Source organism: Equus caballus, chromosome X (assembly GCF_041296265.1).
Source record: "Equus caballus isolate H_3958 breed thoroughbred chromosome X, TB-T2T, whole genome shotgun sequence".
NCBI lineage: Eukaryota > Metazoa > Chordata > Mammalia > Perissodactyla > Equidae > Equus > Equus caballus.
Window position 1 is genome coordinate 7974577 of NC_091715.1, and position 24994 is coordinate 7999570.

Here is a 24994-nt window from a genome sequence, read left to right on the forward strand (position 1 = left end):
ATGAGATATCAAATCACACCCACTAGGATGAGTAAAAAGAAATGTTGGCGAGGGTGTGGAGAAATTGGAACTCTCCTACACTGCTGGTGAAATGCTTTGGAAAACAGTTGGGCAGTTTCTCAAAATGTTAAACATAGAGTTACCATGTGACCCAGCAATTACACTCCTAGGTATATACCCCAAACAATTCAAAACAGGTGTTGAAACAAGTACATGTACATACATGTTCATAGCATCACTATTCACAGTAGCCCAAAGTGGAAACAACCTAAGCGTCCATCAGCTGATGAACGGATAAACAATATGTGGCATATCCATACAATGGAATGTCATTCCACCATGAAAAGGAATAAAGTCCTGACACATGCTACAACATGGATGAACCTTGAAAACATTATGGTAAGTGCAAGAAGCCAGTCACAAAAGGCCACATATTGTGTGATTCCAGTTATATGAAATGTCCAGAATAGGCAAATCCAGAGAATGGCAAAGGATTAGTGGTTGCCAGGGGCTGAGGGGGCTGGGAGGATTGAGAGCAGTAATGACCAAGGGGTGCAGGGTTTCTTTTCGGGTGATGAAACTGTCTAAATTTGATTGTGGTAATGATTGTATAACTCTGTGATGTCATTAAATTATACAATTTAAAAGAGTGAACTGTGTGGTATGTAAATTATATCTCAATAAAGCTGTTATATGAAGAATGAAGTGCTCTTATTCCTTTGCCACAACCCTTCCCCAATTACACAGGGCTCTTCTGAGGTCACCATTACTCCTGTAGATTCACCTATGTGGCTTGGCAGGGGTCATGGTGAGAGAGGGCTGCCATCGAGCGTGGAGCTACAATTGCTGGCCCCTGGCACATCGGGACTCTTCTCAGCTTCATTTCTAGGACACTGATGACAAGAATTCTGCTCCAGTTTCATGGTTTAGGCCTGCTCTTCCCTGACTCCTTCATCCCCTTCCCAGCATGTCCATGATTCCCATTTGGGAGAGTCCTTTTGAACTTAGGGTTGCTCTTGTATCCCGTGTGGCCTCCCTCTCCAAATACATTATATGTGACCTAAGCACAGTAGGTGCTCACAGCTCAGTGACTGCTCAGAGCTCAAATTAAGTAGTTACTTGTTACCCTTCACTTTTTTTTGGAAGGAAAGGATCTATTTTTTTGAGCATTTAAAAAATAAGATTATTGCCTCCAGGGGCTATTGTGTATTTTTACTATTATAAGTAAAAATTAAATTAGCAGATGATGCCAATGAAGGACACAATTCAATGAAGAGAATACTAGAGCATTGGATTAAAAAAATATTAAACATTCTTATATGATTTTATCATCCACTAAGAGAACTACATTAAAGTTACTGACATTTTAATTATTAGTATTCATTATTATTATTATTAGCTTGTTTCCATATCCTTTATCTTTCCAAACCACACCTGGGCACAATGAACCAATGCCCATGAAAATTATTTTCTTAATGATAACTAGTTCCATCCTGCCTGATACTCAAGATTTTGTTTGAATCAGTCCATTCTACAATTAGGCCTAAGGTCTTAAGAGAAAGATTTGCTAGTGGCCCTGATTAGCTACAATGCATAGTGTCTGGAATTTATCACATTTTGGACCAACATGTAATTTTTGCCTATTCTGGATTTGTCTCAAAAATTTTCAACTTTTAAAAGTCCTTAAGTGGGGCTGGCCCAGTGGCATAGTGGTTAAGTTTGCGTATTCCGTTTTGGCAGCCCAGGGTTCATGGGCTCAGATCCCAGGCATGGACCTGCACACCACTCATCAAGCCATGCTGTGGTGGTGCCCCACATACAAAATAGAGGAAGATTGGCACAGATGTTAGCTCAGTGACAATCTTCCTCAAGCAAAAAGAAGAAGATTGGAAACAGATCTTAGCGCAGGGCCAATCTTCCACACCAAAAACAAAGTCCTTAAAATTATTCACTTTCAAAGTTGGTACCATTGCCCTCTGAAGGATGTTGGTGCAACCATGAAGAAATAGACTTTCCCATCTGAGGATAAGCAAGGCTGCAAGTGAATGTTCCCCAAAGACCCTGTCCATGTTCATTCTTCACTGGAATGTCCATACAGGCTTTTTCTTCAACAACTTGAGTGCTGTAGATGTCAAATAATAAAACTCAGAGGCATACGCTATGTTACTTTTTAAGGGAAAAAAGTGGGGGGAAATCAAAGGGTTTAACAATTTCATTCACTGGCTTACATTCAGCGACTCTGAAAATTTGGCCACTGCTCAGGTTTGTGAATTTCTATGGAAAGTGAACTGTGTTTGGCAAGCTTGATGAAATATGAGGCTGATAAAAAAATGTTTCATGCTTTCTCAAGACCTTATGCCACTAACTGTGTGGGATTGGAAAAACTGTTCAAATGTCAATTTAAACACTGTAAATAAATTATTTTCTATACTCATGTGAATTAATATATTTCTGTTGATTTCAGACCATGACTTGAACTAAAGTTTCTTTGAGTTTTAATTAGGAAATGCTTCACAGAGAACATGAACTTCAGATTAGGCAAGTTGAGTTCAGTAGAGACCTGTTTCAGAGTCAGAAATGTTCATGCAATACTTTATTTCACACTACGGGGAATCGACTGAAAATTCAATTGACATGAAGGTTGTTAGGACGCAGGTCTTAAACTCAAAAAAGAGATTAGGCCAAAAGAAATAAAACATTATTGTAACAGCCCAAATCATTATATAAAAGAACACTGTGGTGAATTCCACTGCAAAGTTCATGACTTGTGAATATTATCTCCAAACCAGTCATCTCTGAGTTTTATAGAGTTGGCTATCCGATTGCCTTCTTGACCCTTCCATCTGGTATCTCAGGGTCATCTCAAACTTCACTTATCCAATGCTGAACTCTTGACTTTCCCTTCTGGTAAATGTCTTTGTACCTAAGCCTACTACATCGTAAGAGGTGTTTATAAAGCATTTATCTCAGTGCTTGGCATGCAGACCTGTTCAATAAATGTTCATGATGATGATATTGATGATGACTGATGATGATGAAGATGATGATGATGATGATTTTTATGTATCCAATGAGTTGAGCCAGAAACCAAATAGTTTTTCTTGATTCTTTTCTTCACCTCACATCTCACATTTAATCCATTTCCAGGTTCTGTCAACTCTGCCTCCAAAATAAACCAGAAATCCGACCCCTCCTCTCCAACTCCATTTTCATCATCCCACCTCCAGCCTCCATTACATTTCTCCTGAACAAATTTAACAACCTAACCATGTCCACTCTTGTCCTTTCCCAATTAATTGTCCATGGGGGAAACCAGAATGATCTTCTTAAACACAAATCTTCATTACTAAGATGTATATAGTTCTTATCATGTATTTATTAAATATGCTAAACAACCTTATGAGGTAGGTGCTGTTATTACTTCCATTTTACAGGTGAAGAATTGAGCAAAGAGAGGTTGGAACATGTCCAAGATCACTCTGCTTCTAAGAGGCAAAGCTAGAATTTACGCTTGAGCAGTCTGGCTTGAGCTGTTAACCACTACACAAAGTACCATGCTATACCCAAGCTTTAAAAAATAACAAACAAACAAAGACTGTCAATTCACTTCCACTGCACTTAGAATAAAATCCATCTGCATACGACTTCCCCGTGCCAAAGGGTCTGGGCCTCCTTCCTCAGCCTCCTCTCTTGTGCTGTTCTCTTCCCTCCTGTTTTCCCAAAACTGATGAACAAGGTAAGCTTGGCCCTGCGTTGGCCTTTCTGCCTGTGCTGTTCCCAGTGCCTGAAGTGCTCTTTCCAGACGTTTTCACAGGGCTGGCTCCTCCTTCTTTATTCTTTGACCTCACTCCCTCAGAAAAGCCTTCCCTGACCTTGCCAGCCTGAAGTCAATATTCCTTGGCTTCTCTATCTCAACGCCCTGTTGGTTTTTTTCTTAGCACCTATCTCAACTAGTAATTGTTTTCATATGCTTATCCATTTGTCTATTGACTGTCTCTCCCACTGGCCTGGAGGCTTCACAATGATAAATATTGTTTACCATTGAATTTCTACCACCTAGCATCATGGCTTGCACGTAGTAGGTGCTGAGAATATTTGACAAATGATTGGATGAAAACAAGAATGCTGTGGTAACATGAAACATCCACCTAGACCTTAGGTACTCCAGGTGTGATTGCAGGATCAGAATCAGGATCACCTGGGAATGCTTTTTATCAAAAGTAGAGTCCAAGGACTCTGTTATTTTAAGCACTTATTTTGAGGCCTATCACCTAGTTTTCTAAAGAATTTTTATAATTTTGATTTTGATACGATTGGGCAACGAGTAATTCATAGAATTTTTGTTTGGCTGTGATTAAGTAATCATTGTGCATTTTCAGGAAAACTTGCTAAGGGAGAAAAATGTACATTATACTTTGCTTTCACATGTGATAAGATTGTTAAAAATACTAACAATGAAATAGGTACAAACTATGGTACCATGTTTTCAGATATATAGGTAAGCATTTACACAATTACCTTGGGAACCAATAATTTCCTTTTCAGCTTGCAGACTTTTCTGCAGGCTCCTGGAAAACTTGTGGTTCCTGGTTCCTGTAATTAGATAATAATGTATAATGGATGAAATGGACCAGCTGGAGTCCAGTCCTGAATCAACCACAATAGGACTTCTGGGGCCCGGGAATCTGCATTTTAATAAGTTTTCTAGGAAATTCTTTTTTTTTCTTCTTAAAGATTCGCACCTAAGCTAACAACTGTTGCCAATCTTCTTCTTTTTTCTTCTTTCTGCTTTTTCTCCCCAAATCCCCCCAGTATATAGTTGTATATACTAGTTAGTTTACACACTAGTTTAGTTGTGCATCCTTCTAGTTGTAGTACGTGGGAGGCTGCCTCAACGTGGCCTGGTGAGTGGTGCCATGTCCGCACCCAGGATCTGAACCAGAGAAACCCTGGGCCACTGTAGTGGAGCATGCGAACTTAACCACTCGGTCATGGGGCCAGCCCCCCTAGGAAATTCTTATGCAAACAAAATTTGAAAGCTATTTTTTCTTTTTATCTAGCCTTATGTATATTGCTTTAGAAAAACATACAATGGAGATCCAGTGTCCACTCTTGAAATTTGTGGTTTAATTCTGAGAAATCCAAGATAATGTTTCACATAAAGGAAAAACATAGACTATTAATTGATGTTAAGCTCAGTAAGTGTCCAGAAACGCAGATTATCAATAATCTTTTTGGTAAAATAAATCATCTTGGATAAATATCTTTTGTTAGCCTGCATGTACACATGGGAAGAAAGGGACAGGCATTTCTCACCTTGGAAGGGAAGGATGAACCATTTGGCCACATGGAAAGAAGAGCAAGATAAGTTCCTTAGCCTATAACTTGACTATGTTTTAGGCTATAAGTGGATAATGTTAAGAAAATTAAAATTGAAGGCAGGAAGAGGCTTCCTGGCTTGCTCAAAAGACAGAGGTGGCTGTTTTTTTCTCTTTTAGGGAAAGATACCTAAGTTCAAGAATATGATAGAAGAGCTTAAGTTAAAAACAAAAACAAAACAACAAGAAAAGATCCAGTCATGTGTTTTATTCCAAATAAATAAACGCAGTAATAAACCATGCCCCTGTCCAAAAGGCAAAGGGAAGCTTTGGTGAGGATCTCACCATGACCTGCTTCGTCTCCATCTCACCCACGCATTTTCTTCCATCCTCCTTGACACCTCCAGGGCATTCAGTACTAGTGACTAAGAGGTGCTGGAGATGCTTTCTTCCCTGGCCTGCTGTGACATTCCTCTCACATGCCCCTTCCCTACTCAAAACTCTTCCATTGTTGTTCAATTAAGACCTTTCAGCATTAGACCCCAAGCTTTGCATGACCTGACCTCAACCCATTCTTCCAAACCCTTCTCTTCCCAGCAAACCTTGCACTTTAGTTCAACAGAGCTGCTCACTCCCATACTTTTCAGATTCTCTTTCTTTGCTTTTGTTGTTTTGTTCTCCAGAGTTCCCTTTATCCTCTTATTTCACATAAAATATCCTACGTGTTATTGCATCTTGCTTGTATTCACTGTGCACTAGGTTCCATCCCCTTTTGCCTACTCAAGAACATCACTCCAGCCATCTTCTTATGGATCATCAATTTTCTCTTCTCAACTGGATGAGTGCCGTGAGCATTAAAACATACTGTTATAACTCCCACTATACAAAAGTTTTTGATCACACTTCCCTTTTTAGCTACCACCTCATTACTCTCCTCTTTGTAGAGAAAAATTCTTCATAGAAGTGCTTATATATCCCACCTTCCATTTCCTCTCCTCCCAGTCTTTCTTGAACCCACTTAATAAGGCTTTTGACTCCACCATCCATCAACACTGCTCTTATTAATGTTACCAATAATCTTTACGTTTCTAGCTGCTCTGATCAATTCTCATTCTTCATCTTACTTGACCCACCAGTAGGATAACCCCATAACTTATCCAAACCAGAACTCTTTTAAGAGTCAAAGTGGGTGTTAGTGATAAGTGTACTAATTGATAATTATGCCTTGCCTAGGGCTGTACTTGGCAAACAGACTTACTGTCATCTTCTCATCAGAAGCATCACACCTACTTACGAGATCCCATTGCCCCCACCCTTTAAAACACTTTCTTCACCTGGCTTTTCAGATGCCACTGGGCCACTGATTCTCAGTCTCCTATGCTGTTTCCTCCTCCACCTCCCTGAATACAACATAATGGTGGAATTCCCCATGACTCTGCCTTTGGATCTCTTTTATTTTTCATCTGCAATCATTCCATTGGTGATTTTAATAAATCTTATAACTTTAAATGACATCTATGCACTGACAGCTCCCTAATTTATATCTCCAACTAGGATCTTCTTTCCTGAATTAGTTCTTCAACTTCCTCCCAACCTGCTCCTCTATGATCTTGCCCATCTAAGTCAATGGCAAGTTCATCCTTCCAGTGACTCAGGCCAAAACCTTGGTTCCCTGTCACCCTTGACTTCATATCATACTCCACAGCCAATCCATTAGTAAATCTTGTTGACTCTATCTTCAAAACATGCCCAAATCTGATTTCTTCTTGTCATTTTCTCTGTTCCACCCTGGGCCAAGCTAATATCACCTCTCACCTCAATTAATAACAAAAATTGCTAAAGGACTCAGCATAGAGACTGGTTCTTCAAAACCCTCCCTAAAACAGTCATTTCTCCTCATTGAAGATAATTTTCCTTGAGAAAATCTTTAGATTGTTGATGAGTCACTTCCAGTCCTATCTTTTTCTAGAAAGGTATTAATGCAGATGACCCAGAAAAAAAATACAGGTGTAGAAAAGCTTACCCAAATCCTTTAGTGAGGACTTGAATTAGTATGGAGAGTGTATTTACTCTTTAGTGGTTCACAGGATTCTTAACCATGCCTGAATTACCCTTTCTTATTCATTACAAAATAGTACCATTAAATGGTGTCCATGTATTGTTCACGTGGACAGTGTATAGAGTAGCCATTCCCATGCATTTTGGGGCTGAGTGAGCTGATCTTGGTAATACCACCCTTCCTGTCCATGATTGATCCTGGAACCCAGACCTAAAGCCATCAGCCTTCTTTACTGCCAGAGGCACATGAGGGAAAGGTGGCTGGAGACAAGATGTTTCCTTGAACATAAGCAAGAGACACAGGGTTTAAAAAAAACCCTTTCTTCTTGTATGTCAGGGTTTCTCAACCTCAGCACTATTGCCATTTTGAGTTGATCAGTCTCTGTTGAGGGGGCAGCCCTGTGCAACGTGAGGTGTTTAGCAACAACTCTGGCCTCTACCCACCAGATGCCAGCAGCACCTCTTCAGTTGTGACAACCAAAAATGTCTCCAGACATTGCCAGATGTCTCCTGGGTCGGGGGGGATTACACCAAGTTGGGAACTGCTGGCTAACCATTGTCAGATTTATCCCCAAACTGCCATGGATTCTTTCAATATCAGCTTAGAGAAGCTTAGAGGAACATAAAGTGAAGAGAATTACAGAAAAAAGATCCAGAGTTACTGGATGAAAGCCACCATACCTTGGATTTTTGTGATGTGAGCCTCTGCAATTCCTATCTATTTAAGCTGGTTTAAGTGGGTTTTGCTGTTATTTTTCAGCCGGGAGCATCAAAGTGATCTGGGGTCCACCATCACAGTTTACAGCACATGGCTTTATTCCAGAGCATCCTACGGCTTAGAGAAAAGATCCAGCTCCCATTTGGGGGCAAGATTCTATGGGTTCAGTTTTATGTGAAGGACAGAAATAAAATGGCTTATTTTCCCATTTGTTAATTGCTGCTTATCTACATGTTATGGAATTGTAGAATTTTAGAGCAGGAAGGGATTTTAGGGAAAGAGAATTAAGCTAAAACCAACATCTATGTTTATCTTCAAAGGAAGGCTTTCAAAAGAGGATTAAGACATGCGCCTCCAAATATCAGGAAAAGAGCCACTATCCACTTCAAAACACATCCTGAACATGACAAGTCACCATACATCTTGCGTAAAAAGCAAAGGGAGACATCTTTTATGGCCACGTACACTTAAATATTACCTTCTCCTTAAATAGGAATTCTACATGGTTTTATTGACTAAATCAATTATCTATTTACAGTGGACTTCCTGTCATTTCCATGGGCAGAGTTGTCATTTAATTTTACCATCTAGTGGTATTTTTTTAATGTGAAAACTGATGAACAAATAGAGCTGGCATAATTGGTGGATTATTAAATTCAGGGTGTAGCGAGAAGGGGAGAAGATAAAAAATTGTAATCCATTTCTATTATCTTTATTAATAAAATTTGTATTATCTTTGCTTATTACAAAAGCAATGTAAGCTTAAAACTGAAAAAAATCAGAAATTCAGAAATAAGCAAAATGAATAAAAGTAAAATAATCTATAATACAAGAATCAAGCACTGATTATGTCTTAGTGAATATTCTCCCAAATATTTTTCTTGCATATTGACATTTTCTTCCCAAACATTACCATATTATTTTGAAATCTACTTTATTGTATTTTAAAAGTCCTTTTCTTTTGTTTTCTTGCTGAGGAAGATTCACGCCAAGCTAACATCTATGCCAATATTCCTCTATTTTGTATGTAGGTTGCCACCAAGCATGGCCACTGATGAGTTGTGTAGTTCCACACCCGGGAACTGAACATGGGCTGCTGAAGCAGAGCATGACAAACGCAACCACTGGGCCACCAGGTCTGGCCCTCAAAAGTCCCTTTTATCAGATATTTAAGTTATTTCTAATTCATCCCCATTGTAAAGAATGCTTCATATGAATGGCTGCAATAACTTATACATGCTCAAAAACAAAACTGTAAGAAGAAAACATGAACACAAAAAAATTCTGAAAAATGGACCAAGGTTTAGGATATCATTGATTTCAGAATTCTGTTACTATTCACTTATAGATCCAATCACAGAAAGCAGCCTCAAAGAGGGCAAAGGGGAAGGAAAAGAAAACCAGTCTTGCAGCAAAGGAAACTAGCCCAGCAATAGACATGATAGGGCAAACAATAAATGAACCTATTGGAGAAATGTTCAACAAATGAAGGCCAAGCAGATTTTCTCAGTTTATAAGTCATAGAGCCATCACCCAGAAAAAGAACAGGCTTTACCCAATCATACAATTAGTAAAAAGAAATAATTTGCTCCTCTACAAAAATCCTGTGATAGAAATTCCAAATATCTATATTGACATATATACCCACATATCTGTATTTATATCTATATCTATATTTTTATTCATATCCACTTGTATTTATACCTATACTTATGCCTGTATCTATATGTGCACCTGAATATTCATCCATCCATCCACCTATCTATATGTCAGTGGTTCTCAAATGTGAATGTGCATCAGAATCCCCTGGAAGACTTGTTGAAACACAGATTCCTCTACCCCATCCCCAGAATTTCTGATTCATGATTCCAACATAGTCTAAGAATTTGTATTTATAATAAGTTCTCAGGTGATGCAGATGCTGCTGGTGTGGAGACTACACTTTGAGAAACTCTACCTACACTTCTACCTTTATCTTTATCTCTATCTCATTACCAGCCAATATTCTAGTGAACATATGATTATCCCCACATACTTTAACTTTCATTATCATTAGTTGTTAATATAAACCATAGTGTCATGTACTATACAAAACAGATATTATGAATTCTCTCCACTTAATTTAATAATAAAAATTACAAGATATAAAAATTTTTACTATGTGTCTTCTTCCTCCCAGGAGAATAGTTAAATTGTGGTACATTTCTTGCTTTTACTCAGTTTTCACTGCCTTTGGCTTTTAACTTGATGTATTTACATCTTAATGATTCGGATTTATTTTCCAAACAGTGAGATGAAACAGGGACAACTCAAAGGCAGCTTCATTTTGAAATTGGCCAGGTTTTTGTAAACAAGCTCTTGACTGAGCAATTTATAATTCTCTAAACAGTTGGGGGAAAATATCACATAGAAAAGCAGATGTTATTCTCCTAACTCTTTTTTTCACGGCTACAATCATTGTCTATGGTACCAAACCAATCACATTACTTCAAGTAAATTTTGGCTTTGCTGGATATCAACCGTGTTAGCCATACTCGAGATGTGTTTGAAAGAACAAAGGTTCTCAGAGACAGCTCTATGGCCTGCTTCCTCATGTTAGTTTGATAGCACTCGATTTAAAGGTTGTGTTGGCTCATATTTGCAGCACGCAGTGGGAACACAGTTCCCCAGATGCCAACCTTAACCTAAATAAAAGCTAGGCCTGCATCTCCTCAGGGTCAAGTTAAAGAATATGGGTTGTGCTGTCTCAGACCCCAGCGGGTGCCAATTAGTGGAAGACAAGACATGTACACAAGGGAATGTAATTGGTAATTTTAATGGGTAAATGGTTGCAGGATTGAAAAAAAGACAAGTCACTTTGAGTTGGTGCAGTTGGGAAAACTTCATATTCCATTTGTTCAAATCCATTAGAAATAAAGGTTATTTCTCCAAAAAGTGAAATGCAGATGTTGAACAGGGAGGCAAATTTTTACAGATGAGGTCAAGACAAAGACTATTTGGAGTGAGGAGTTAATGTGTGCCAAGAGAGGGAAGAATCCCCAGAATGATGAATTTCACTACTGAAATGATCATAAATTATGGCCACCTGCAACCTATCGCAAATGTCTTTTATGGTGGGAGAACAGGATAGATGGAAGAATAGGAAAAAACATGTGCCCTAATGGAGAAAAGGAAGACGTGTGCTTTGGTCAGTTCAGAGAAAATATCTCTTTCTCCCTTAAAATATCTGTATATAGATAGATGTGTGTGTGTGCGTGTATACACGCACACACACACTCTTAGATTTCATGAAATAATTTCAATTCATATGTAAGACCTCTTTGCTCCCATTAAGCATTCAAAATGCTCCTAATTGCAAATATTTCAGCAAATAGCCATTGAATGAATGATATAGTCAGCAAACATTGAAATAAATTTGTCACTAAAAAAGAAATTGTCACAAAAGAGAGAACCCATAGACTACAGTAATACAAAAATCTGCATTTTAACATTTATGGCTGTATATGCATGTAAATGATGTCTTTTGGTGTTAAAGACATGTCCAATATAAAAAGATAATTTACTGCAAATTGTGCTATGAAGAGAATTTATTGGAAGTATTGCAATAGGAAAAATGGTGAATGTTTCTAAGAGTTTTCGATGCCTGAAGTTCCAATTTGTTTAAAAATTTGTTGGATTAGGCACAAATTTAGTTGTTAAATGGTATTTTAAAGTAAAAATTAGTATAAAAGACAGAAAAGTGAACATTTTCCAAAATGAATATCTTTTCTAAACTAATGTAATATATACAAAGAATAGTGAGATAAATGCTTCTCACAAGTAACTTTTCAATAAAATGAATGAATGAATACAAGAATACATTTTAAAAATGTCCTCAGATCTTAGCTCAAGAATTTCAACAGATATAACACATACACATACGCATCTTTAAATTAAATGTAATCCTATTTACATTTGCAAATGTAAAACAAACTTGTGCCAAAAGAAGTTATAACTGCCCATCACACCCAAAAATGCAGTTTAGCTGCAGTCATTAGAGTTCCTGTATTGCTCAAGTTAAGATTTTAAAAGCACAAATAAAACACAAAGCAGTTATTCAAAACAAGTTTGCATTGGAAATTCAAAAACATTTATCACAGGAATGGAGTAAAACTTTTTACTCCCATCATTAATATAAACTAACCGTAAATATCAAAGCCCTCTGTATCTTAGTGAGAAATCTTTATGAAGGAATTGCAGTTAAAACGACAGCTCTGAAAAATGAGATAAGGGACCAGTTAAGAGGTTATCTTTTCTTTGTAATGTGATGGGACATACATGAGTAAGACAGTTGGCGCACCCACTGAAACAGATGCCAACTTTAGAGTTGCAAAATGTCCCAAGTCTGAGGAGCATCTCAAGATATCGGAGAATAAGAAAATCTTTTAGTGACTCATCTACGGCACAGAATTTCTCAACCTTGGCATTCTTGACATTTGGGGCCAGATCATTCTTTACCATAGGGTGCTGTCCTGCGCATTGAAGGATGTTTAGCAGCCTCCCTGGTCTCCACCCACTAGATGCCAGTAGCAAACCACCCCCTCCCTATTGTGACAAGAAAAATACCTCGAGACATTGGCAAAAGTGTCCTGGGGGGCAAAATTCCCCCAGTGAAAAGCACCAATAGCGCACATTTACATAAACTTGTTTGATCAATTGATGTAGTAAATATTATAAAACTGTCCAAAGTTTGATATTCACGTAGCACTCATTCTGTGAATTTTGCCAAAGTGTTGTATAGAAATTTTCATATTTAACCACAACAGATTAACAAATCTGGAGTTACTGCTTCTTAGGTATAAACGTTTTAAAAATCCACTAAAATACTTCTGATGATCTTATGAAAATTTCCAAGGATTCTCATCCAGAATTTACAATTTGGGGCTTAAACCAAAATGTTATGACTGTTTTGCATAACGCTCTCTCCAAAATGGAAGCACAGATTGTGTTAGCATTAGAAACTACATGGGAACAATGTTGCTTATGTTACACTTTAGATGAAGGAGAACAGTCTGTTTCCCCTGTTTAAATAGAATCTCAGAGTAATATTGCTGAGGATGATGTACTCTGAAATTCTAAAGATTCTCATATTAGTTATCAGACATATATTAGATAAATAGTGATAGTTTGTATCAATTACTCAGGAATCAGCTGGGAAAAAGTCCTCCCCGGGGAGATTATTACAGAAATACTCAATTATAATAACCATTTAAGTGAGATTTTTGCCCTTTGAAATTTGTCTTAGTAGAACTTGCTAGTAAAATGAACAAAGACAAAGTATATGCAGGTCAAAGGCGGTTGACTCTACTTATTCTACTACTTTAGTTTTTTTAACCTGAGAAATTAATATTTCAAATAAGGAAAATAGGAAAATTTTCTTGGCTAAATTTATTTAAAATATGTGACTACATTGTTTAATGACAATAAATCTGGAGATCAAAATATTTATCAATAAGTATTAAAATTATAATGTATTCACTGATAATTCAGAGAAATTATTTAAATTTTACAAGAAATGTTGGAAAATTTTAAGAATAATTATTGAGCAAGTCAAGCAGGGACAACATGCTTACTTCAATAATAAAGGACAAAATATGAAAGCTATTATTTTTTCTAAGTTGTTCATTTCTTTCTCATTTCTTTTCATAATTTTCTCATGAAGGTGATTCATTTATCATTAAATGTAATCATATTATCATATCACCAAAAGACATTTCATATAATTAAATGCACAAGTCAGAAAAAAAATCTTTGTTAGTTTTACATATAAATTATTGGTTCAGAAAATATCCGTATGTTATTCACATTCCCACACAGATACACATCTCAAACCTAAATCTTTACTTCTGTATTATTTGACATCTCTTACTGAAATTATAATGATCTAAAGTATACCTCATTTGAAAAAGGAAAACATCCTGGATCAAAGTTCTTTTTAAAAAACAGTTATATTTCTGTTGCTAGATTAGTGGTCCTCAATTAGGGTGACTTTGCACCTCACAGAACATTTGGGGATATCTGGAGACATTTTGGGTTGTCACAACCAGGGGAGGGTACTACTGGCATCTAGTGGGTAGAGACCCGGGATGCTGCTCAACATCCTACAGTGCACAGGACAGCCCTTCACAAAAAAGAATGATCTGGTCCCAAATGTCAATAGTGCTGAGGTTAGGAAACCTTGCTCTAGACAAAAGTATTTCCTAGTTCAACCAGTGCAACAAAGCAAGCAGCGCCCAATTCAAAACTGTGACAAGGATCCCTTTTTGCAGAGCATGTGATATTTTACCAAAGAGATTTTTCTTCTTCCACGGAAGATGGAATTTTAACTACCCCTTCTCACTACTGTTGGCATCTTATGGAGCAGAAAACAAAATGGGAGATTGAGGGGACCGCAGGGGCAGCCCCAAATGAACAATCGTTGTACTGCTGTTTTCTAATTGAATATACCTTATCTGAGCAGCAAGTATGTACTTTGATACTGAGTCAAAGCAATGCCTTCGCTGTAAAACAGGAATCGCTTGATATGCTAAGAAAAACATGTCACAAAAGTCAATACAACTAAAGCTTAAGCAACGAGTTTAATAATTGTCTTTTCTTCCCGTGATGTCAACCATAAGTGATATTCTGTATTGCTTGGGAGTCACTATTAAAATCAAACTTTTAACAGCTCTAAGTAAACATCTTCATTTTCCACGAAACTAAGTGATGGCAGAGTAATATGATTGCTTACAGCTGCAAATACCTCATTGTGAACCAAACACTTGTTAAACTTTGGCTAAAATTTCTCTTCAGTGGCTTATGGTATCTTTTCCAAATAAAATCATTTTTTTTTACTAATTCATTAAATAAGGCCATGGAAGACACCTTAATCAAATCATGGGATAGACTTGACACAAATAATCCGTTGATTACACAATAAATGCACACTAAATAAAAAAAAAAACTTATGTTCCTAAATATAAATTACTTTATTTTACATTAGGGACTAGCACTGTGTAAATTACTCATGCTTTACCCCACCCAAAGGAAAGAAAAATAGAAAACTTCACGCTAGGAAGGAAAAAAAAGTTTCCTGTGTGTTTACTTTTCCTGAGTGTCTATGATATTCTTTAGATTATGAGTCATCAACATTTCAGGAGACAGGTGTCAAGTTTCTGAATGGGTTAGGAGTGAGAAGCCGAGGTAAGCAAAGGGCATCTGCCATTCATTCCTGCTAAGATAGAAATAAAATCTTGCTCGCATATTCCATTGCAATGACTTGAAAGGAAAAAAAGGTTCCTCTTGAATTTCAGAGTCCAGGACAAAAGATATCAGTCATTTGCCCTTTAGTGTGAATTACTTCACTCAGATTCTTTTGTTGTAAGGCCAAACTGAGTTCAAATCTCTCCCTTCAAAGACAGGGAGAGATTGGAGGTTTCACAAAGTACCAAATAATTTTGGAATGTAAGCACCTCTGGGAAGGGCACGCCAAGTGACTACCATAATCCAGAGGGGCACTAGTGGTGAGTATAAAGGCATTTGGATACCAAAAGAAAAGCATGAAATATCACTCTACCAAAACACAGACATTGTGGGTTCATTTAGTGACTACACACCAAGCCCTCTACTAGGTGCCAGGAATGTGGGTGCTTAGGTAAAAAGATATGAATAGTTGAGTCTAAACCTAACTTCACAATGGTACTTAGGAATTTTGAGTCAAATGCAACCCACTTTTGAATGAAATCTTATGCTAAAGAGAAAAAGAGACTGTTTATCAAAACAAAAGGACTGGATCTTCATGTACAACAGGCTTGGTGATCAGAGAAGTTACCCCAAATCTTCGACTAATCTACTCCATTAGAAGGTACTTTACAGGGATGGCCAAAAGCATCGACACAGCCATTGCTGGTTTTGTCAGCACCTGGCCTGCTTCTCTGGCTATGCATTAACGTGGCACCCTTCAAACAACATTCAGTGATGGTTTATAGTGAATCCCTCACACTACAAGAAAATCACTTTTGGCTTTGTAAATCACTGTGGTTTTGGTATTAGACTGGTGAAAACGTTCTCATTTTACTGAAGGAAGAATAAAAGGGTGTCTGAAATAATTTCTGAACTTTGTATATTCACCCCCACACATCTTAGCAGTATTATTTGTATGGTAGTAGAGCTATGGTACAGGAACGTGTCCCAATGACTTAGTGGACCAACATAGGACTGGGTAGGGTGGGGAACAGTACAAAATCTTTTTAGTACAACTTATCTCCAAGTCTAGAGTTATTTTCCTGCCCTGAGGTTGCTGAAAGGCACCTGAGGCTTTGGTGTACAAAAATTCTAATTTCAACTTAATTTTCAACACACTCAATCCAAGGGATATTAACTCACAGCTAGATTGTTCTTCAGACCAAATAACTGAATGTTCTAATCAAATTCTCCCAGGGCTACAAAATAACTAATTCTGCAGAAGACAATCAATTTGATAATCAGAGAGGTATCATGACGACTCCCTAAAACAGGAAAATGTTAGAAATGAGCTTTTCCTCTAAATCGCAGCTCTAGCGTCTTTGTAATTCAACTAATCCCATTACACCTACACAAGAGCAGATTCCAAATTTCAATAGTGAACTTCATGAAGGCTGACAAAACTGGGCAATGTTGACACCAGGGTTATGAGATTACTACAGAAAGTTCCTAGAGCTGATGTTGGGGGTGTGATTCATTCATTCTCTCCATGATGGTAAAGATTTTATGGCCCAACATTGGAGTCGTCATTTTTCAATATTGCACAAGTCTGGTTTGGGTATTCAATAATCTAACATTCTTACCATCATCGTCATTGTTCGTTTAGCCAGGGCAACACAGAAGAATGACAAATTGGAAAATTTGAAGTCATTTTCCCCTCTCCTACCTGAAACGAAGTAATGAATTTGACAGTTGTTTTAATGAGTTGATTAATTTAGTAATTCAATGGTCCAACTAGCTAACCCTTATTTCTGTTATGTTTCTCATCTCCTTCTAACAAGTTGTTCAAGAATTGCATCTGCGTGCATATTCACAAGCAGACTCTGGCAATCATTTTATAACCACCACCACAACCACCGCGATAACAACAACAAAAGCTAACAATCATTCAGCACTTACTATGAGCTAGCCACTGTTCTAGGCACATCCCAGGGTGCTCCACCATGCTGGTTAAAAATCCTAAGGGAGCCCACCAAATTCATCAAGGGTTAGTGAGATACACATAGGTCTCAGAACTCCAGAAAGCACAGCCACTGCCATCTTGGCATCTCTGAATAGGATGGTCTTATGTTGAAAAACAAGCATGATCCTTCATACATTCCGAAAATGTTAATTGAGGGCCTCCTGTGTTCCAGGCACTGAGGTCTATGCTCTAGATATGTTCACTCATTTAATCATTACAACAACACCATTGTTCTCATTTTACAGGCAGAAGGGTGGACAAACTTGCCCACAGATCCACAGCTAGTAAATGGCAGAATCAAAATGAAGAGAATAGATTTAGCTAACCATTTGAGTCACTTGGCAAATGGTGTCACCATTCATCTCAGCACCTAAGCTGGAAACTTCAGGATCCCCCGTCCTGTTCTCCTTTATTTCCTCCACAGAACTGGCTGATTCTCCTAAGTGGCTTCTCAGACCTCTCCCTTATTCCTTTCCATTCCCACATCCCTGCCTTGGCTCAGGCCCACATAGGCTTTTCTTGTTTGTTTTTTTATTGAGGTGAAATTCACATAATATAAAATTAGCTATTTTAAAGTGTACTATTCAGTGGCATTTAGTACATTGACAATGTTGTGCAACCACCACCTCTATCTAGTTCCCAAACAGTTTTATCATCCCAAAAGGAAAGCCAGTACCCATTAGGTAGTCTCTCCCTGTTCTCCCTACCTCCAACCACTAATGTATTTTCTGGCTCTATAGATTTATCTATTCGAAATGTTTCCTAGAAACGGAACCATACAACATGTGACCGAATGTTTTTGGGGTTTATCCATGTTGCAGCATGAATCAGTGCTTAAGTGCTTTTCATGGACAATAAATTGGCCATATTCTATAATGTGGATATACCACAATTTGTCTACCCATTCATCTATTGATGGACATTTGGGTTGCTTTCATTTTCTGGCTATTGTGAATAGTGCTTCAATGAACATTTGTGTACAAGTACTTTTTTGAATACCTGTTTTCAATTCTTTTGAAGCATATACTTAGGAGTAGAATTGCTTTTTTTGAGTATAAACCTACGAGTGGGATTGCTGGGTTATGTGGTAACTCTGTTTAACTTTTTGATGAGCCCCTCATAGGCTTTTGCATGGACTCACATGATAGGATGGTCTCCCTCCCTGAAGCCTCTTCTCTAATCCCTTCTGTTCACTGCCAACAAAAGTCTACTGACGCCATTCCACTGCTTATAAACGTTCAGTAGTTCTCCACTATGTAAAAGGACACCCAGCAACCCCTCAGGGCTTTGGGCAGTCCCCATGTGCTGGTCCCAATACGCTGGTCTCAACCTACCCCATTTTCCTTAGACTTTTCTTTCCTCCACTTTTTTCCTCCCCTCTGTGCCACTGCCCTAGTCTCCAATCCTACAGCATACACTCTCTTTCAGCAATGTGCCCCTAATGGACAGCTAGCTAAAATTCCTTCTCACATATCAACACTCTGCCTCTCCTGGAGATCCACTCAAAAGCCATCCCTTCTAGGCTGACTTTGATGATGCTCCCTTCCTTTCTCCAGCTGGAAACAATCATTGCTTTATCTGCTCTCCCCCAGAGATTTTATCTGGGCCATTGGCAGGACATTTGCTCACGAAGGCCTTTCATCCTAAAGAGTTCTGTATAGGTCTCATCTCCTGTGTAGCATGTGAATTCCACGAGGACCAAAATCATATTGTGTTTGCACTGCCCATCATAATGCTTTGATCACAGCTGGCATTTAAAGAACATTTGATGAAGGACTGAATGAAGGAATAAAGGAATGAAGACAAATGAAGGAATGATACACTCGGTACATCAAATGTAAGCATCTCCCTTGCTTTCTCATTTAGCTTTATCAATCATGCTTGCCTGAGGACTCTAATCAACGGTTATTAGTGGCTTGATCATAGAGACTGATGTCTAGAGGTGAATCCCAAAAGGAAACCAGACTTGACTAGCTGTGTGACTTTGGGCAAGTTACTTAGCCTTTCTGTGCCTCAGTTCCCTCATCTTCAAAATGCAAATAAGCTAGGCTGGCGTTGAGTATTAAAATAAACTAATATTTATGAAGCTCTTAGAATAGTGCCTGGCACATGGTCAGAATTTTAGAAGAGTTTATTAAATAAAATAAGCAAAAGAAATGAGCCAACTGCTCATGCTCTAAATGAGCAAAACTGTGATTAACACAGGCCAAATGAACGCAAGCCTCTGCGAGCTGCAAGGTACTTAGGTCCACTAACCAAACTCTCCATGTGACCTCAAATACTATATATTTGTTTTACATTTACTATGTGTTATTCTTCCACTTTACTAGTTTTGGAGGTCTGAGGTCATCATAGAGCAGCACTTTTGGTCTAACCCTGGTATTCCACCTCACCCAATGCTCTTATGGGTAAGAAAACTGATTAACTGCTGATTAAACTTTCCTGGGCAAATGAAACTGATTACAGAGAAGTCATAGCCATAACTGGCTATGGCTTAGTTTAAAACTAATTGTGAAGCTATATATAAACAACTAACAAAATTGGGCATATTGCTAAATCAATGAGAACAAAGTACCTAAGAACAAGAATATTTCCAAGTGATATGTTTACTTCTTATTCTAATCTATTCATTTCAATTCTTTTAATAGGTTTTAAAGGTTCTCACAAGAATAACTAAAGTGTTCTCACAAGAACTAGACCTGTTGCTTGGACTCAGTGACTCTCTTTCTGCCACCACTATTTTCATTAACAAGCTCCTCTTGGATCTATCCAGAAATATGCCTTCTCTGAATAAACTCAAATTATCCACTTCTTTTTTTTTAGCACTTCCCCCTACAGAGCCTCCCCTTGACATCTGGTTTACTCCTGTATTTTGAGTGCTGATGAATATTAGAGATGTATGCATATACTCACCTTCATTTGCAAATTTTTATGATGCAAACAAACAAAACAAACTAAAATGTTCTAAAGGGTAGTGCATTCCCTTGTCCACAGTGCAGAAAGCCCACCCACTGATATAAACGCGGCTTGGCTTGCTGGTTATATTGGAGGTCTCCATCCTGATACCCAGTGGAGTAAATACACCAACAAGCCTCTCTTCCAACATTAACACCCAGGGTTTAACCCAACTTCAACAGTTTTGAGAAAATGCATTTTTTAAATTAAACTTTTTACTTTGAGATAATTGCAGATTGAGATTCAGCTGTAAGAAATAACACAGAGAAACCTCCTGTTCCCTTCACCCGGCCTCCCCCGGTGGTAACATCTTACATAACTGTAGTACAATATCACAACCAGGAAACTGACACTGATATGGTCCAATGACTTTATTCAGATATCCCCAGTTTTGCATGCACTCATCTGTGTGTGTGTATTTAATTCTATGCAATTTTATCACCTGTGTAGATTTATGTGACTACCACAACAGTTAAGACAGAACATTCCATCACCACAAGAATCCTTCATGCTACCTCTTTATAGTTACTCTCACCTCCCTTTCAACCCACCACTTTCTTAAGTCTGGCAACCACTAATCTGTTTTCCATTTCTATAATTTTGTCATTTCAAAAATGTCATATAAATGGATTCATACAGCATGTAGCCTTTTTGACAGGCTTTATTCACTCAGCATAATACCCTTGAGATCCATCCAAGTTGTTGAGTGTATCAATAGTTCATTTCTTTTTATTACCAAATTGTATTCTATGGTCCGACCATACCACAGTTTGTCTAACCAGAAATGCATTTTTGTATTCAATGCAATTTTACTAACTGCACCAGTGCTACAGAGAGTAATATGGCTTGATGGGGAATTACATAAACAACCCTGTTTTCTGTTACAAGATCTCCACAATGAAGTGAAAAATGAAGTCTGTTTTCTACATATTTTAAAGCTTGTACAGGTGTTTCAGTCAGCTAAATATTTCAGCCTAGACTATTTTAGCTCTGAATTATCCAAATAATTATCTCACAAAATTTTATTGAACTTAGCACAGAGAATGCCTCTGTGTGAAGTGGAGGTAACAAAGTAATTAGCAATCATAATTATTGGGATTTACTCTCCTAGCCATTTTCTCTTTTGGAATTTACAGGGAGACTATGAAAGTTCAAACACACTGTATTTTTGGCAAAGGACCCTTACGCTTTGTCTGCATTTTACTGCTTCCTTTGCACCTGGGAGCAGCTATTTTAAGACTGTCTAGACAATCACCCCAGCTTTAAAGTTCTTTTCCTTTCTTTTCACATAATCACTGAGCATGGGAGCTAATAAATAGATGATGCTGGCACTCTCTCATCCAAGATACTATTCAGATAGAGTCAGGAACAAGAATGCCTCTGCTCTGGCTCACAAGCCCTTTAAAATCAGTTAATAATAATAATTCTGATCTTACTTTTGCTTGCACTTGATATTTAATAAGATACTTAATGAGAATTTTATATCATGTGTAAAGTATGATTGGTAAACTTAAAACACTCTACAAATGCAAGCCATTACTTTCAGTGAGTATTCATTGTATGCATATACTACACCATTTCACCCTCAGCAATCTCAATCTTAGGTGAATTATTACTTTCGTCCTTTTATTTTTAATTTTTTAAATTAATTAATTATTTATTTATTTTTGAGGAAGATTAGCCCTGAGCTAACACCTGCTGCCAATGCTCCTCTTTTTTTTTTTTTTTGCTGAGGAAGACTGGCCCTGAGCTAACATCCATGCCCATCTTCCTCTAAAGGCACATATCCATCTAGGGGCTTCACATCTCCACATAAATATCTAATGGGTTTCTCTATTTCAAACAATCAACTTTCTACACAAAACTACATCAACCAAATCATCCCCAATTAAAGGCTCATCCTAATTCAATGGCTTACTGCTGCAATGGAATGAAGTACACACATTTTAGCTAGGCCCTGCCTATGTGTTCCCAGCACCTGAGGCCTTTGTTCCCTTCTCTCACTAGACTCCTGGTCCTTGTTTTGTACCCGCTGTTCCTTCCTCCTGGAATGATTGCCCCATGTGCCCCGACCCTTTGTCCATTTTATATAGCCATCTCCTTCTTGTCCTTTGGTCCTCAGATTAAATGTCACCTTCCCAGAGCAACATTCTCTAACACTCTATCTAAAATTAGATTCCATCTTCTCACATCTGCTATCATAGGAATCTGTTTTCTACACAGCATTTACTACAATTTGGAATTACTGGTTTACTATTGTTTACCATCTTGTATCTGCATGGAAAGCTTCATGTCAGTCTTGCTCACCATTTCATCCCCAGCACCTCAAACAGAGCCCAGCACATAGTACTCTCAACAAATGGTTGTTGCATGAATGACCGGAGAGAAGAAAAACAGTCAAAATAGAACAACTCCAACAGATTAGTGTTTGCCAGGGCCTGGGGGTGCAGGGAGAGATTAACCATAAAGGGGCAGCATGAGGGAACTTGCAGGGGAGTGACAGAACTCTTCTGTATCCGGATTGTGGTGGTGGTTACACAATTTTAAGTATTTGTCCAAACTCATAGAACTGTGCTCCTCAAAAAGACGAATTTTACTGTATGCAAATTAAAAGTAAATTAATAAAATTATTATGTTTCCAAAACCCAAGTCAACCCAGGATAAATCTAAGAATCCAAGTTTCACACATTTGGGCTCTTTTGGGGGGCGTCAGTCAACTTCCCATGTTCATGGTCAAGTACTGACTCAAACCGTACTTCCCCATTTCTCATTTAGCAGTTTAAAGAAAGGAAACTGGAAACAAAATAAAGATGTGGAGGATAAACAATACAAGAAAAGACGCAGCGGTGAAATAATATTTAAAATAATCATGTGATAAAATGTCAGCATTTATTTGTGACATTTGGCTTTGTTTTTATTGGCTCACTCCAGCGGTGCAGTGGCTGTGGGTTGATTTCATAATGGTGCCTCCCACATATACACCCACGGCTGACCTCTGCTTTGTGCAGTTGATAATGACTAAACTTCACATATCATGCGGGCAAAATCTATCCTTTCCCTGGAGGGCTGTTTCACCCAGGGAATTACAGTTTTACAGCCGAGCAATGTTTCTTTCTCAAAATATATCATCAACTTTCATTAGAACAAAGCTATATGGGCTGATAAATTGCTGTCTTTTGCCAAATTATTACTCATCATTGTATATTCACCCAACAGATGCCAGTGAGAAACCCCATTCTATTGGGGGAAAGCAGGATGCAGAGATATTAATAGATTCTTTAGACATGAGTTGCATTCTCTAAAGTAAGCACATGACATGAATTTCATCTCGTGACCTCCCCGCCAAGCCTCACTATTGACTTTTATCCATTAGAACATGTTGATGGATATACCACTTCAAAATGAAATATTTGGATATCTGACTCCGATTTGGGGAAAGGGAAATGGTGAGCTAATTTCCTCTTTTATCAAGCTGAATCACTGAACTCGCTCTGTTGCTATGCACGCATAAGTCAATGCCATAGCAACTTCCCAGTTTGCTCTTAAACACACAACAGCAGAACGATGCTAATGGGTACATTTTTTTCAATCCTTAGATTTCATTTGTTCTCTTAGCAGTTTTAATTTTATACTATATTTTACAGTACAGGGTTATTTAGTTATCCTTTGGGAGTCTTATCATTGCTGACTGCCATATATATTATCAATATCAGTACAACAGAAGTGCTTACTTCTCGGAAAATTCTCCCACAGTTTCCATTTCTTCTTCTCAATCCCTTGATCACAATTAAAAGTTTGCAGTTTGGACAGTATAGACTGGATCCTCTTTAGGATCCTCTTTAGGAGGATCCTAAATTTAAATGGGACTGAAATACGTGATTTTAAATTCATGAAATATAGAAATGCACAGACTTTTCATATACCTATTTAAGCAAATTCAGTGAAAGCATACTTATCACTTGGTATGTACTAGGAAGTGTGCCAGGTTCTAGAAAGAACTAACAAAATCTTCACTATCAAGGGACTCAGAAAACATCTAAGAGGCAGAGATGAGAGTGTATTCTAGTTTCTATGAGCTCTTGCTGTAGAAAATAAGGATGAGTACTCTCGAATTCTATCACTTTGGAGTTTAGATTATTCACCTACAAAAGATGCTGTAATATCTAACTTTAGGCTAGTTTAGGAAAATCATAAAACACACCAAATAAATCACTGCTGTCTGTAAAGTGTTGTTGGCCGAAGGACTAGAATAATTGACCTGTTTTCCGAAACACCTGAAATAGGTTTCTGATTCCATACTTAACTCTTGAGATTATTTAGCTGCCTGTGCCAATATTCCAATTAGTTAAGGAATTAAGATATCTTATTTTATAGATAGGCAATAAATTTCATTAAAATTTTAAATATACATCCACCCTTCCACAATCATATGTTAAAGAATCCAAAGAGGGCTGGCCCCGTGGCCGAGTGGTTAAGTTTGTGCGTTCCACTGCAGGCGGCCCAGTGTTTCATTGGTTCGAATCCTGGGCGCGGACATGGCACTGCTCATCAAACCACGCTGACGCAGCGTCCCACATGCCACAACTAGAAGGACCCACAATGAAGAATATACAACTATGTACCGTGGGGCTTTGGGGAGAAAAAGGAAAAAAATAAAATCTTAAAAAAAAAAGGAATCCAAAAAGAGGAAAATTTGGTTCAAGTCATTTTTCATTTAAGCGT

General features: G+C 37.9%; 1 protein-coding gene across 7 annotated transcripts in view; it reads right to left on the bottom strand.

Annotated features, from left to right (window-relative positions):
- Positions 1-24994, bottom strand: part of ARHGAP6 (Rho GTPase activating protein 6) — a 462138-nt gene that overhangs the window by 134648 nt on the left and 302496 nt on the right. The window lies entirely within an intron of this gene.